This window comes from Cupressus sempervirens, chromosome 7 (genome assembly GCF_028749045.1).
Source record: "Cupressus sempervirens isolate cs-2001-9-10 chromosome 7, ASM2874904v1, whole genome shotgun sequence".
Lineage (NCBI taxonomy): Eukaryota > Viridiplantae > Streptophyta > Pinopsida > Cupressales > Cupressaceae > Cupressus > Cupressus sempervirens.
In genome coordinates, this window is record NC_143124.1 from 412,354,370 (window position 1) to 412,371,990 (window position 17,621).

The 17,621-nt window shown below is 37.5% G+C and overlaps 2 pseudogenes; one reads left to right on the plus strand and one right to left on the minus strand.

The window, feature by feature from the left end:
• LOC149547283 (pentatricopeptide repeat-containing protein At1g03100, mitochondrial-like) overlaps nucleotides 1–17,621 on the plus strand; it is a 99,419-nt pseudogene that overhangs the window by 71,992 nt on the left and 9,806 nt on the right.
• LOC149547284 (small nucleolar RNA SNORD36) lies at nucleotides 10,955–11,036 on the minus strand (annotated as a pseudogene).

The window sequence follows — 17,621 nt, forward strand, 5'->3', positions numbered from 1 at the left end:
TCAGGCATTGATTTCAAAATGTTAGTATCAATATCAATCAAATATTTTGATTTTCTAAAATGAATTCTAGAAGGTGTTCTAATCTCTTCAATTCTCTCAACATTTTGAACATCAATATAAGGTTAGTGTATTGTGTACCTTGAACTGAAGATGATGTGCCTTGGCAATAAGATGTAAAAGATGGAATATCACCTACTTGATGTGTTGATGTTGTGCTTTCAACATGACATGATGGAGTGTGTATAATCGTCATATCTATAAATCAGTGTCTCTTCAACATGAGAGGATGATATGACTTCAACATTGGAAGATGGTGTAGTGGATGATTTGACTCGAACATTCAAAGATGGTGCAGTAGACGATATGACTCCAACATTGGAGGATGGTGTAGCTTCACAATTCAATTGTCTTCTTGAGCATAACAATCTCATTAGTTCTCTTTGTCTTTCTAATTCTTCCTCCTTGTTTCTTTGTACTGGTGGTTCTTGATCCTCTTCGAAAGTTAATTCTTCATCATTGCTTTGCAATTTTCTTTGTTCAAGTAGTAATTTCATTTGATCTCTTTTAATTGTCAAATCTCTCTACCTATCTACATTTGTTTGAATCTTTGGTTTCTTCCTTGGCATGATGATGATTTCTACATGTCAAATTATTCAAACATCCAAATTACTTAAAATGTGTAAATTACAAATTATTCAATTACATATAAAAATTATAATTATTTGAATGAATACACAATATATATCAAACGACTTGTCAAATTTCTAAGCATTTCGAAATAACATTTCATTCAAACATACAATTTTTAATGAATTCACTATATATTACATAACATAGGGTGATCCCACAATAATGGGTTCCACTTTTTGACCAATTTTGACACTGAAATCAATATTTTTGCAACAAACGTCACATTCAAGTGACTATATCTCCAAAACTATAAATAATTTCAAGATGACATAAACTAGTGATTTTGAATACTTTGTTCCTACTTTGTAATTCTATTTTTTAATCTAAAAAAAAAATTATTTATGTCAGTTTTTTTTATCTCCTCTGAAAATTGGTAAATAATAAAATTCAATATTTTAAAGAGTGACAGTCCATTTGACACACAACGTTTTTTCTAGAAATGATAATGAAGTAATTCTTTTGGCATCGGATTTGTAACATCAATATCTAGTGTCTACATTTGGTTTGATTTTTTTTGTTGAATATTGTATAGTTTATGAAGTTTTGAAGTGACATGAACCGTAATTCAGACATACGTTCCATTTGACACAGATAATTTGAAGTCAATTTATCATAAACCATTTTTTTTTTTGAATAGAAAGGTATCTCAATAAGCTAGTGCCTCCATATTTTTCAAAATTATTTTGACCTAATTTACTAATTTTCCCAACATGTCAAACTCAATTGATATTTAATCGGTAATTAACCTATAATGAGTTAAACTCATATTTGAAAGTTGTAATGATTAAATTATGTATTAAAATTATAGTCGTTGGAAAGCTTGCTCCGAGAAGCACATTTTGACATTTTTTATTTTATAGTAGGAGATCATTCTCCCAGAATTATGGTATTCAAAAGAGAAAAAAAGAAAGAAAAGAAAAAAAGGTTGAATTTTTTGTGATTTTGCATGTTCGCGCGAACATGGCATTCGCACGAACATGTTTACCATGTTCGCGCGAACATGGCATTCGCACGAACATGTTTACCATGTTCGCGCGAACATGCAAATCATGTTTGTGCGAACAAATTTATCACATATGTTCATGTAAACTCAATTTCTCATTTTGCAATTTTTTTCATTTTTGTTCGTCCCACTAAAGTGGAACCCATTATTGTGGGTTCACCCAATATCAAATTATAATCAAATTTGTATCTATATATCGACAAACAATATTTAAAATGGATTGCACTAACCTTTTCTATTAAAAGAATATTAAAAATTCTTCAAATCATGTATCCAATGGTTGAATTTGGTGTTTGCTAGCTTCCAAAAGTGTTGAAATAGTGTTTGCTAGATGTTGAAACCTATGTTTTCTGTCGAAATAACAGAGAGTATAACAGACCAAAAGTTAAAAATGGATGAAATGGGCATCAAGGTTGGTTTTTGACCATTTTTTGGTGATTTGAGATAGTGCATATGCATTATAACGTGTACACACTATAGTGTGTACCCACTATAGTGCGTACACACTATCTCAAAACACATCACTCCCCGTCCTCCCTACTCTCTATCCTCCCTACTCTCTCTCCCATCCCCTCCCTCTCTCTCTTCCTACTCTCTCCCATCCTTTAATCTCTCTCACCCTCCCTCTCCCACCACCTACTCTCTCTACCTCTCTCACCCCCTCTCCTCTCCCATCCCCGACTCTTTAGATCTCTCACAGACACTCTTATCCCACTATCTCTCTCCCTCTCCCTCTCCTACCACCTAATTTCTCTCCCCCATCCCCTACTCTCTCTCTTCTCTCCCATCCCCTACTCTCTCTCTTCTCTCCCATCCCCTACTTTGTCTCTCTTACACACATTCCCATTCGCCCTCTCTCTCCCTCTCCCGTCACCTACTTTATCTCCCCCATTGTCGTACTCTCTCTAACACCCCCTACTCTCTCTCACCCTCACACTACTACTACCTACTATCTCTCTCTCAAGTTCTCTCTCTCCCTCTCTACTCTCTCTCCCCCATCTTGTACAAGCTCTCTCTACCTCTCCCACTCTCTCTCCCATCACCTACTTTCTCTCCCCCATCCCCTACTCTCTCTCTCTCTCATCTCCCATCCCCTACTCTCTCATACTCTCACACTCTCCCCCATCCCCTACTCTCTCTCTCTTCTCTCCCATCCCTTACTCTCTCACACTCTCACTCTCTCCCATCCCCTACTCTATCTCTCTTACACATACACCCCCATCCCCCCTCTCTCTTTCCCTCTCCCACCACCTACTTTCTCTCCCCCAACGTCGTACTCTCTCTCTCTGCCACCCCCTACTCTCACACTCTCACACTCTATCCCATCCCTTGCTCTATCTCTCTTACAAACACACTCCCATCCCCCCTCTCTCTTTTCCTCTCCCATTGCCTACTTTCTCTCTCTCGTCGTCATACTCTCTCTCTGTCACCCCCTACTTTCTCAAAACACATCACTCCCCATCCTCCCTACTCTCTATCCTCCCTACTCTCTCTCCCATACCCTCCCTCTCTCTCTTCCTACTCTCTCCCATCCTTTCCTCTCTCTCACTCTCCCTCTCCCACCTCCTACTCTCTCTACCTCTCTCACCCCCTCTCCTCTCCCATCCTCGGCTCTTTAGATCTCTCTCACACACTCTTATCCCCCCTATCTCTCTCCCTCTCCTACCACCTAATTTCTCTCCCCCATCCCCTACTCTCTCTCTTCTCTTCCATCCCCAAATTTGTCACTCTTACACAAATTCCCATTCCCCCTCTCTCTCCCTCTCCCACTACCTACTTTCTCTCCCCCATCGTTGTACTCTCTCTAACACCCCCTACTCTCTCTCACACTCACACTACTACTACCTACTATCTCTCTCTCTCTCAAGTTCTCTCTCTCCCTCTCTACTCTCTCTCTGCCTCTCCCACTCTCTCTCCCACCACCTACTTTCTCTCCCCCATCCCTCTCTCTCTCTCTCTCTCTCTCTCTCTCATCTCCCACCCCATACTCTCTCACACTCTCACACTCTCGCCCATCCCCTACTCTCTCTCTCCTCTCCCATCCCCTACTCTCTCACACTCTCACTCTCTCCCATCCCCTACTCTATCTCTCTTACACATACACCCCCATCCCCCCTCTCTCTTTCCCACTCCCACCGCCTACTTTCTCTCCCCCATCGTCGTACTCTCTCTCTCATCTACCCCCTACTCTCACACTCTCACACTCTCTCCCATCCCCTGATCTATCTCTCTTACACACACACACTCCCATCCCCCCTCTCTCTTTTCCTCTCCCATCACCTACTTTCTCTCCCCCATCATCGTACTCTCTCTCTGCCACCCCCTACTTTCACACTTTCACACTCTCTCCCATCCCCTACTGCTTCACTTTCATAGATACACACACTCTTATCCCCCCACTCTTCTTCTTCTCTCCCATCCCCTACTCTCTACATCTGTCACGCACACTCCCATCCCCCCTATTTCTCTCCCTCTCCCTCTCCCTCTCCCACTCTCTCTCCTACTACCTACTATCTGTCTCTCTCAAGTTCTCTTTCTTCCTCTCTCTCTCTCTCTCTCTCTCTCTCTCTCTCTCTCTCTCTCTCTCTCTCTCCCATCCCCTACTACTTTCTCTCAAACTCTCACACTCTCTCCCATCCTTTACTCTATCTCTCTTATAAATAAATACACATTCCCATTCCCCCCCCTCTCTCTCTCTCGCAGTCCTTGTCCCACTGCCTACTCTCTCCCATCCCCTACTCTATCTCTCTTAAATGCTTCCATTCCACCTCTCTCTCCCTCCCACTCCCTCTCCCACCGCCTACTCTCTCTCTCTCTCTCTCTCTCTCTCTCTCTCTCTCCCTCCCTCTCTCTCCCATCCCTCTACCATTGTCTACTCTCTCTATCTCTCTCTCCCCTCTCTCATTCTTGATTCTCTCTCTTTGACACATACACACCCATCCCCCCTCTCTCATCTTCCATTCCCTACTTTTTATCTCACTTGCTCTCCCTCTCCCACTGCCTACTCTCTCTCACTCTCACTCTTACTCTCTCCCTCTCCACTCTCTGTCTCTCTTCTACCCTCTAGTCTCTCTTAAAAATTTTCACACTCTCTCTTATCCCCTACTCTCTCTCTCTCTCTCTCTCTCTCTCTCTCTCTCTCTCTCTCTCTCTCTCTCTCTCTCTCTCTCTTACACACATTTCTATTCCCCCTATCTCCCCCTCTCCCACTCCCTCTCTCATCGCCTACTCTCTCTTCCATCCCCTACTCTCTCTTGAGCTACTTAGTCTTCCCCCTATCCCATTCCATACTCTCTCTCTTTCAGACACATGCACTCCCATCCTCCTCTCTCTCAAGTTCTTCCTCTCCCACTCTGTCTCCCATCACCTACTCTCTCTCTTCTCCATCCCCTACTCTTAATCTCTCTCTCCCAACATGTACTCTCTCTCACACTTCCTCTCTCTCCCATCCCCTACTTTAAATATATTTCCCCCATCTCGCACTCTCTCTTTTCCACCCATAATCTCTCTCACACTTCGTCTCTTTGCCACCCCTACTCTCTCTCTCTCTCTCTCTCTCTCTCTCTCTCTCTCTCTCTCATCCTATACTCTGTTTGCCACCCCTACTATTTCTCACTTTCTCTCTCCCATCCTGTAGTCTCTCCCCTCTCCTATCCCCTACTTTCCCTCTATCTCTTTCATGAACACACATAGCCATTCCCCTATCCCCCCCCACCTAGTTCTCTTTTGCAACTTACATCTTAATAGTGCATGCACACTATAGTGCTTGCGCCTTATAGCATGCACGTGCTATTTAGAACTGAGGTTTAAATAGCACGTGCACGCTATAGGGGGCACACACTATTTAAACCTTAATCAAACCCAAGCCTAAGGCTTGGTTTTGCCTTGGAGATCCAACCCAAAGGTTTGGATTTGATGAACAGGCCTGAGACGTGTTTTCTAGCAAACATACAAAAAATGATTGTTTTTTCTTCTGTGCTCACCTTGAAGATTTCTCGTGGTTGGGTATCGATAAGATCAGGTTACATAGCATTATAGGTCTCTGTGTTAGCTATCTAACCATATAATTTATTTTTAATTTGAACTATTTCAAGCCTTTCATCTATAATTTCTTTTAAATGTATGTTTTTTTTTGTCAAAAACCACCACATACTAATTGGGCTATAGATTTTAGTTCGTTCATCGAATTTTGTAACAACTTAGTTTTTTAGAAACTAGACTCCATTCTACACACTTTGAAAAAAAAAAGTTTTGATTTTAGATTAGTTTTCAATTATTTCTAGGGGGAGCACATAGATATTTCACATTTTTGGGATGTGTCTAGTTAAAAAATTCATTAAAAAAAATAGACATTATAAAATTACTCGATAAATTTGGGATAAACTACATAGTGTTAAGTAACTTTTGACAAGAGCGATTAAAAAATTTCAAAAAAAAGTTCAAATTTTAGGGGGGCCACACTTTGTACTATGCTATGTTTTTTTGGAATAAACAATACCACTTTTTTTGGCCCCCTTTTTTGAGGACCTAAAACTAAACCATTTTGAAAAAAAATTAGCAGTTTAGAAACTAGATTCAAAGGACTACGACTTTTTTTTTTGTCATATCTGAAAATTTTGAGTGTAACTATCTTCAAATTCTTGTTGAAGTTCAAAATTTGTAGATTTCAGGAAAAAGGTGTCCACTTATACCCCCCTTTTGGCACCACAACTTTGTGCACTTACCCTTTCTATTTTTTGTATCTCTTTAAAAAGCTTAGCATTCGATCTTCTCTATATTCTATGAACTTGTAATAGGTAGATTTTTAATTCCAAATTCCAACATAAAAGTCTCCTCTTAAAATTTGAGAGGAAATCTTATGCTGCCAAGAGACAGATCCAACATTTCCATAGAGCAATTCAGCACTTGGAGTTATTTAGCATAGTGTCATGTTTTCATGGGAACATAGTAACTCAAAGAAAAGAAATTCTTCAATCCAAGTACTCAATTTGGAACAGAAAATCCTTCAGACTCATGATAAAAATAAAGTACAATCATAAAATCCCATTCTCCAAATCTCCCAAACAATTTCTCTACTTTTACATTGTGCAACAAATCTGAGAATCTCAAGCAGGCTTGGCAACTGGGATTTCTTCAACTATGTGGAGATCTCCATCGAGACAAGAAGCACAAGTTTTTTCCATCCACCCAACACAGTCATATTTTGTGTTTGCACTTAACAAATGGGCAGCACAGATGCTGCCAGCCGCACATGCAAGAACTCCCAAGATTGTTATGAATACATAGATGCACACCTTTGAATAACATCCTTATGTACAAGTCAATGATTATCATAAAGATTATGTGTCAAGAGATCAATGGCTAATACTTCATGCTTATATATTATGATCCAAATATAACCTTAAACTCCATTTACAAATCCTTTTTACTATCCATAAATCATATTTGTATACTGTTCTCCAAATCTATCCTATAACTCTATTCACAGGTTGTCGTTCTATCCATAAATTGGAAGTTAACATTCCCTTGCATTTTTACTCTTAGAAATAAGATTGAAATTATATGACCCAGTCACATACTCATTGTCAATAGATGTCTCAATGCTAAGACAACTTAAAATTGCACTAGGATCTCTATTTAATTTTCACAATATATCTTTCATTTTTCTAAATGGATGTATTGTATCATATTTAATTTTCACTATTTTAAGAAATATTTTAATCCATTCCATGTGGGTGTTGCAGGAAACATATATTCTGAAAGTTGGTGAAGGTGTTGCTATTAGGTGCCTAAGCAGATTTGTGGGCGTGGATGTTCCTCAACCAATTGGGTCTGACATGGTATGTTGTGCCATGTAATTTTTCCTTTTCTATTTGCAAACATAGATTTAGAGTAAGTTTTTGTAAACACTAATTTTTTTTTTAGGATTCTTGGAGATATTTTCATGAGTACATACCATACAATTTTTTATTATGGGAACTTAAGAGTAGGCTTGGTTAGGTAGAAGCTGCCTAACAATGCACATATATTTTGTCTACTGTGAACAATTAGTGAAATATTGCATATAGGCAAACCATACACATTAACTCATCATTGTGAACCTCTCTAAATTGTCTTTTATTGCTTTTGATGCCTTCTTATGTGGACTATTTATGTATCTGGTGTCTTATTATACGCAATTTGTTCTATGATGTTACTATTGTAATCTAATATATGTATAGCAAACAACAGTGTAAACTCTTTTGAGGAAAGTGTCAAGATGTATTAGACTGGATATACAATAGGTGTCAAGAAAAGAAAGAAAGAAGAGGCTAGATTTCAGAATTTCTTTTACAATAGGTGTCTTGTTCTTCAAACTTATACATAAGCTCTTTTAAATGTTTTCTTTTGGCTCTACTATTTTTCTTCTCTTACTTGTAATGTGTATGAAATTGATTGAGCTCTTCTTTTCTATTGCTCTATTGGATTGCATTGTCAACTCTTCTATTTCTATCTATCTAGTTTCTCTTTTTCTTCCTTCTATAATTGCAGTCCAACATAAATCAGCTTATTTTTATGAAAATCACGAGAAGATTCTCCCTTGATTTGACTCTTCTTTTTAGACCATCACAAAGTAACTCCTACCAATTAGATCCATCAGAATTGGTGATATAGATCAGTCATTGAGATCTGATAGCTACAATCATTATGATTTGGTTAAGGTGTTGCCGTAGAAATACTTAGGAAGAGAAAACATCATTCATGTTTCACAATTGTCTACTAAATATCCATAGCATTGTTTAGTTCTTTGCCTAGACCTCATCATATTGTAATTTAAGGAACCATTAGTGTGAGCTTCAATCAATGTTGCTTCTCAAAGTTGTATCATTCTTTGTCGATTTGGAGTTTACCCATGCATGGGTAATTTTCAGAAATGGATGTGTGTCCATTGTTCGATTTAACTAAGGCACACTATCACTTTATGGTTATTCATGAGGGAAAGCATCATTTTAAGAAGGCCCACTACATTGATTGTTGGAGTAAGATGAGAATCTTAGAGAAGCCTGAGAAACAGAGATGTCAAGAAATGAACATACATGAACAGACATGAACATATTGTGCCACACATAACCATACTGTACCTTTTAATCAACTTTGTCATGATACTATTATTATTGCTAGGAAGACTTAACTGGTAAACAGTAACATCCAACATTGTAGTTTGTAGAAATTCTAAGTAATAAAGAAGCTCAAGGTAATTGAAATTGTAACCCAAAGTTTGCAAGAAAAACATGCCATCAAAAAACTAGCAAAAAGACAAGCTAGACGACTAAAATTATTAAGATCAAAAAGACTGGAAGCAACTACAATCAGGAGATGCAGAAGAGGTACCAAAAGCCTTAGCACTAAATATCCACAGAAATGAAGTGCTACATCAAGATGACTGAACAACAAAAGGTAGTTATGCAGTATTTGATCTCTATTACTATAAGTCTGTTTAGCTTGCTTTTTGGATACACAATGGAAGCTTCAATACCTTTGTAAATAGTGGATTTATAGTGATATTTACTATGCATTTTACTTTCCAAGAATTGTTCATTGACAAGTTCCAAAGATGGTAGTTTAATTTTACCATTTGGAAAATATCTTGATAGTGAGAAAAACAATCAAGGAACCACCATTTCATATGAAAGGCTTTGAAATAACAAAAAACAAAAATTCCCCCCATACAACATATAAAGTGAATATTATTTCACTATTTAAACACCCATGGAAAACATACATTTAAGGCAGTATATTTTAATGTCGTATTTAATATATTTATTCAAAATCATACATCAAAAGCATCAAAGTAGGCGAAGGCCTTGAAATTCCATTATAACAAGAAACACATCCAATCTTGAATAAGGGCTAATTGTTTGATATCCTGTAACAAAAATTGGATAGAACAACATTTATAGGAAATTATCAACTTAGACTCAGATTTTCACATTGGTCCCCACTCTTATGGTAGATCTCAAATGTATGTCTTATTGTAAGAGGAAGATCAAGGATCATTCCTCAAAATTTGTAGATACAACAATTGTGAAGGATACACTAGAAAAACTGCCCCCTTATTGACAAAGAGATTAGCTCAGTTGCTTCCATGGTACAAGACTTAAAGTTTCCTTTTGTGCCAAACAGATAAGCCTTACTCAGCACTCAGCACAAACACTCAGCATTCATTAAATATCATTCAAGATCAAATGGGTGTATGGTATTATACGCACAGTAAATAATAAGGAGGGAATTGAACCCTCCCTGACACTCTTACTTGTTGAGGTCCACTTTAGTAATGGCCCTTCCTATGAATTTTTTGTCTAAAACTTTTCTAATGAGATAATGTGTTATGACCTCGTCATCTATGGGATGGAATGTGAATCCAGGAGGCAGTTGTGCATTACCCATATCATGACTGTATATAACTAAAGTTAAAAGCCTCTATTATTGATTTATCTTCCCTATCACCCATATTCATTTCCTTTTATATTCATGCTTCACACGGGAGTCTTTTCATATGATGATTTATTGTCAATCATGTCCATTCGCTATGAAAAAATTCTTATTCTACAAATTCTAGATGCTTGAACTTTTGTGGATGTGCAGGCCATCAGACCATACTATAGGGAGGATGACAAACTTAATCTCAACTGTCAGACTCAGGCAAGTGATGTTTCATTGTAGAATCTTAACATATGGTTGTTCAAATTTTGTATCTCCTAAATGATTTCCTTTTATCGTATAAGTTGTTGTGCATAGTTGCCAAGTTTGGTTATTGTATCAGGCATATTAATGAAGAAGCATATTAGTTACTGTTGGTGATTATGACAATTTGATTAGTTATTGTTGATATTTTTCAGGCATTCTATAAAACAGTTCACATGCCTTCTATATGATATGACATTTTGCATGCATCTTGCAGTGTCTCATCCGACTGATGAATATGTTTAAGTTGTGATTGTCTTGGTAGACATGCATGCAAAATCAACAATATCAGATTTCCACAATCCATTTGTAATGCAAGTTCATTTTGGATTTGATTGTGATGTTTTTTAGTGTCATCATTTTAGATCACTCTCCGTAATCCATCATCAGCCGGATGAGACACTGCAGGATGCATGCAAAATTTCATAAGCATGTGAACTATTTTATAGAATGCATGGAAAAAAATTTACACCCAGGCGTTGGTAGAAATTTCTACCTTAATTGGTTGAAATTTCTACCTTCAGCGGTCAAAATTGCTGACCTTCATTGGTAGAAAGTTCTACCTTCTTGGTCAATATTTCCTACCTTCAATGGTAAAAATTTTTGACCATCATTGGTCAAAATTTCTACCTTTATTTGTCAACATTATCCACCTTCATTGGTCAAACTTTTCAACCATCATTGGTTGAAATTTCTACCTTTCTTGGTCAACATTTCCACCATTGTTGGTCAAACTTTTCAATCTTTATTGGTCAAAATTTCTACCTATATTGGTCAAAATTTCTACCTTCATTGCTCGAACTTTCTAGCTTTCATGGCCAATACTTTCTACCATCGTTGGTCAAAATTTCTACTTATATTGGCCGAAATGGAAATCTTCAATGGCCAAAATTTTGACCAATTCTAGGCAAAACTTGCACTATGGTTATAGAGGTTTTTCGACCAACGTATTGGTCAAAATTTTGACCAACTAGAATGTTGGTCAAACTTTCGACTGGAAAAATTTTGACCAATGCATTGGTCGACGTTGGTCAAATTTTGGTTGAAATGTAGGTCAAATTTTTGACCAACAATGGTCAAAAAATGGCCTCAGATGTAGTAGTGCTATACAACATGAAATAACTTCCAATCAAATCATTGAAGACCTTCCTACAATGGTGGAGACACATGTTCGCTAAGTATCATAGAGACATACCAAACAAAGAGAAGAATGACATCTTCATTAATAGTCTCTCCAAACTAATGAATTACTAGCTCCAGCTCCAAGGGCCTAAAGATTCCAAAACTACCTTAGAGAATGCTGCTAAGGTAAAAGAGACCTTACTAAATAGCAACATCATTAAACTATCAAAAGATGGTAAGGGCTTTTCAAACAACTCCATCCATAGTCATAATTCCTTTGATTGGGCCACTGATAAACAAAAATCATGGTGGAGAAACAACAACAAGAACAATGTTCATAATGGGATGGTTGAAGCCAACCATGTTAAAACTCAAACCCAATCCCATCTAAACCAATCGTATCTTGTTGTCAACAACACCAACCCAAACACACCCTGGCAAGACAATGCCCATCTATTCTATTGATGTAATGCAGAAACTCCTTCGACATCCAACCAACAACTTGTGTACATTCAAGCTCCTCCTCCCCACAGATATCAATCTTTTGACATACCCAAGGAGTATAATCCTATCAGGGTGTCTTATGAAAGTTCTCTACAAACCCTCTTGGATGATGAAATCATTGTAGTTCTTGAGGCCAAATCATATCAACCCCAAGTCAAGTTGAAGTGGTGGAATGACAAAAATATTTGTGCCTACCATTGAAATAGGGGGCATTTAACAAACAATTGTTTTTCCCTTAAGGGGGCGATCCAAAAATTAATCAATGATGGGGTCATCAAAGTAAACAAGCTTAGCCATAATGAAGACCATACAGCCTTCAAGAACCCCTCCATGAGTCATGAAAAGGGTGAATCCTCCAAAGCTAATCGAAATGCTCCCCAACACACTAAGGTTAATTATGCACATCATTACAATAATACCATCAACATGATTTATGGCTTTGATGACACCATAAATGTCATCATAGTTAAAAATAAAAACAAAAAATAATCCTCAAATGTTGTTACCTGAGGCAAAGCCTCTAAAGTTATCATACCAAAACTTGTGATAAATCTCGATCATGAAGCTCCAAGTTCCTCCTTGCCCAAGTAAAAATTGGTCAACCAATTACTTAAGACTCTGGCCCATATCACCATTTTTGAACTATTGCAAATCTATCCAAAGTATAAATAAATACTCACCAAAGCCTTAGTGCCAAATGACCTGGATGTGAGTAGATTTTGAAACATGGTCAGAAATCTAGTTGCTCCTCACTACATATCTTTTTCAACACAATTTGACATGTTCGTCATCTAGCAATAGAATTCTCCTTTGCATATTGAGGTCTTCATCCATAGAAATAGAGTTAAGAAAGCATTGCTCACTAGTGGAGCCAACCCCAATATTTGCACACTTAATTTAGTAAATTCCCTAGGGGATACAAAGGATGATGTTGACCCAAGAAATAAAATTACTATCAAAGCTTATGAAAATGAGGAAAGATCCTCAAAAGGCATGGTCATTCTACTAGTCAGAGTAGGACCTATTGTGAAAGAAATTGTTTGTCAGGTTTTAGACCTACAATTAACTTATAAAATCCTGTTGGGAAGACCATGGATTCATGACATGTAGGCCATACCTTCCACTTATCATCAATATCTTAAATTTCTTGAATGGGTCAAGGGGTGACCATACCCAGGGATCAACATTTTTCCTAATATTGTAATTCCCTTGTCCCTCATAATAGGGAAGAAACTAGCACACTAATAGATGACATTAGCTAGTCCACATCTACAAATATTTCATAGTCTACTAACTGAAATGACAACCCCTCATCAAAATCAACTACAAGTAAAGAGAAAGTGGGTTGTTCGAGCCCTTCCATTCCTTCACCATCATCATCCAAAGACCCTAAACAGTTACACTATGAAGAAATGGATAAAATGATGAAAGAATTTGATAGAGACTATAAATTGCACCACAAAGGGGTGGGTGAGTACTCAGTCTCCCTATTTGATCCCCCACTTTCTCTGAGATCTCATGGAAAATCATCATCTACCATGCCTTACAATGCACACTTTATCAAAGCAAGTGGTCCACCTCCAAACTCAACAGAAGAAATTAGTCAACAAAACATTGTCATCTCCCCTACCTACATGGAAAAGGTTTTGACCTAATGAAAAAGATGTGATACATAGGAGATGGTCCTTTAGGAAAAGGGATAGGCATCATTGAACCTCTAGTGGCACAATTTAGGTCCAACAAGTCCAAAACTAGGGTAGGGTATGGTAAACAAGAAAAGGCACAAACCTCTTCCAGGGCTCATCCTAAGCATAGTGATCCCTCCTCTTAGACCTTGGTATGGATACCTTAAAAAAAGGATGGTTATAGCCTAACAACAACTAAATCATAAATTTGAATCTATCCCTCTTAGGTTCACATCCCATGAAAGAGGCATCAATAAATACCTCTAATAATGAAGATGATGATGATTCCACTAAATGGGAATTTGAATCATTATCCAATGAGTCTCTTCATGATAAGGAATGTGATGTTGTTCACATACCCACATTTGATAGTTTGGCTACACAAGGAACAACCTCTAGTTCGAGATCCACTTCACCAAGAATCGAGGTACAATAGAGCAGCTTAGAAGATGATGAACATGTTGAAGGGTTTTGATTTCAAACCCTATTCCCTAACTTCTTTCCAATGGAACTTGAAGATGACTACTATGAGCCTCTTGCAAGCTCTATTTTTTGGATACTCTAGAAGAAGCTCATGTCATAGATCTCACTGATATAGCTTACAAGCCCTCCAATGAAATTATGTCTTTAAACCCTACTAAACCCTTTCCATATTATGAATCACTTCCCCTATTCCATCTTGAACTCACTAACTAGAATAAAAATGAGCCTCACCACATCCCTCATTTTGACACTGACCATGAAGTTTTCATCTACCTTAACATAATTGAACCATCTCATTGACAAAGAATAGAAGAAAGGCATATAGTCAAATCTAGTATTAATTACCTTAGTCACACTAGAATAGGTCAAGGATTCCACAACCTTAATGATCACTACCAAGTTGTGGCTAGTCTCAAAAAAATAGAAACAAATAGAAGTGACACATCCCAAGGTGAAAACCTAATTGTGGCACCCACAAATGGACTAATTAGTACCTTACCTGAACACATATTCTATTTTGATTGAACCAACACAACTAGACAACATTGGCATAGAATGAGAAGCAAGGGTCATTTATTTGGAACAGTCCTTAAGCACAGAGGAAAGAAAGGTATTCATTCACTTCTTTCAAGAAAGAAAAATAAAATTTGCATGATCTTACACAGACATGCATGGCTTAGACCCGACTTTAATTCTCCATCATCTCAACATTTCTCTAGAGGTCAAGCAAGTAAAACAAAAGCTTAGAAAGATGCATCCCCATATAGCTCTATTAGTAAAAGTAGAGTTAGAAAAGTTGATCAACACCAATTTCATTTGACCCTTGGTATATGCATCATGCATATCTAACATTGTTCCCATATCAAAGAAGAATGGTAGCATACGCATCTGCATTGATTTCTAAGATTTAAATAAGCATGTCCCAAAGATGATTTTCCCTTTCCCAACATCGACATCATTGTCGATCTAACAACAAGTCATTCCATGTTTTTACTCATGGATATGTTTTTAGGATATAATCAAATTAGGATAGCACCATAAGCTCAAGAGAAAATAGCTTTGACTTGTGCATGAGGCATGTTTTGTGGGGATGTGATGCCCTTTGGGCTAAAGAATGTTGAGGCTACCTACCAATTGGCCATGACCACTATCTTTCACAATATGATGCATATCTTTATGGAAGATTATGTGGATGACATTCTCACCAAATCCCATAGCCAAAAAGAACATCTCCCCATATTGGCCAAAGTATTCACCTACCTAGAAGCATTCAAAGTTAGGCTTAATCCCAAGAAATGCACTTTTGGTGTCAAATCAAGCAAACTTCTAGGATACATTGTCTTAGCCAAAGGGATGGAAGTTGATCCTATAAAGGTACAAGCCATAATTAGTATGCAACCTCCAAAGGACCTAAGTTAGTTATGCTCTCTTCAAGTCAGGCTTCAATCAATTCATCAGTTCATTTCTTAGTTGGCAGAAAAGTGTAAACCTTTTACACACTTGCTACACAAAGATATAAATTTTAAGTGGGATGACTAGTGTCAGAATGATTTTGACTTACTTAAGACCTACTTGATGAATCCACCCATGTTGGTACCTCTTGTATCACACAAACCCTTTTAATTATGCATTTCTTTAACAGATAAATCAATTGAAGCCCTCTTAGCAGAAGAAAATGACCAAGGAAAAGAAACGAATATCTATTACATCGGTCATACCTTGGTCAACTATGAGCTCAATTACTCTTTTACTAAAAAATCCTATCTAGCTATAATTTTTTCTTCCCAAAAATTCCATCATTACCTTCTCACACACAAGGTCAAGCTCATCTCTAAGATTGATATCCTCAAATATCTTCTCAGCAAAACAATATTAATAGGTAGATTGGCCAAATGGGTAATGATCCTAAGTGAGTTTGACATTGACTATGTTGATAGGAAGGCAATAAAAGGACAAGCCATTGCCAATCAATTGGAAAATGTTCCTATAGAGAGTTCATTCTTCAAATAAAGCTAGTATATGCACATTCTTCAAATAGAGCCAATAAGGAAATTCTATTTTTATGGTTCCTACATACACACATCATGGATTTGGTGTCAGTATCTTGTTCATCATGCCAGTAGGTGTTACAATCCCTAAGTCTTACCTACTTTTCCCCTATATCAACAACATGGAAAAATATGAAGTTTTTTTCTTGGGTCTAAAACTAGCTTTAGAATGGAAACTAACAATGCTAGAGGTTTATGGAGACTCCTAGTTTATCATTAATCAAGCCACTGACAATAATCAGACCAAGGACAAAATGTTATTTCCTTACAAACATATGGTTGACACACTCAAGGAATATTTTGTTCATATTACTTTTGAACAAATTCTCAGAGAGAAGAACAAAGCAGTAGATGATGTGGCCACGTTGGCCTCCTTACTCTAGCTCCCAAAGCAGCATAAGAAGTATGAGTTCTTAGTAGAAAAGGTGGCTCAACCCATGTTTATTGAACTTGGTTCCCTTATCATTTTCCACTTAGATGCTCTTGATTCCCCTTGGTACAACCCCATCCTCACCTACCTCCATGATAATACCATTCTGTTTGACCTTTCACATAACCAAAAGAAAATTTTCATTTGACAAACCTCACATTACACTTTGGTCACTGATACACTATATAGGAAAGGTCTTGACAGTAATCTATTTAGATGTCTTGAAAAGGACAAGTCTAGAGTCACTCTGTAGGAAGTCAATGCAAGGATTTATGAGTCACACACTAGTGGGTTCACACTAGTGAAGAAGATTCTCAGGATGGGCTATTTTTGGCCAACCATGGAAAAGGATTCTATCGACTATGTCAAAACTTGCAAAAAATGTCAAATCAATGGTAACTTTATTCATGCACTAGCCCAAGAGCTCAATCTTTTCGCTACATCATGGCCTTTCATCAATGGGGCTTTGATTTGGTTGGAGCCATCCATACACCCTCCTCTAGTGGGCATAAATGGATTATCACCACCACAAAATACTTCGCCAAGTGGGTTGAAATGATGCCACTTGCCGACTCTATAAGATAACAAATCTCTTCCTTCATCCTAAACCATATCTTTTGTCAGCTTAGCATACCCCATGCCATTCTCATGGACAATTCCCTGTACTTTAAAAACCAAATAATTGATGAATTATGTGAAAGTTTCACATCATACACCACTCCTCACCAATTTATTATCCCCAAGGTAATGGCCAAGCAGAGGCCACCAACAAAACCATTATCAACATCCTCAAAAGAACCATTAATGACATTGGTAGAGATTGGCATTTATAGCTAAAGCCTGCCCTCTGGGCCTACAGGATGAGCATTAGAATCCTTATAGATGTGAGACCTTTCTCCTTGGTTTATGGCTATGAAGATATTCTCTCTTTA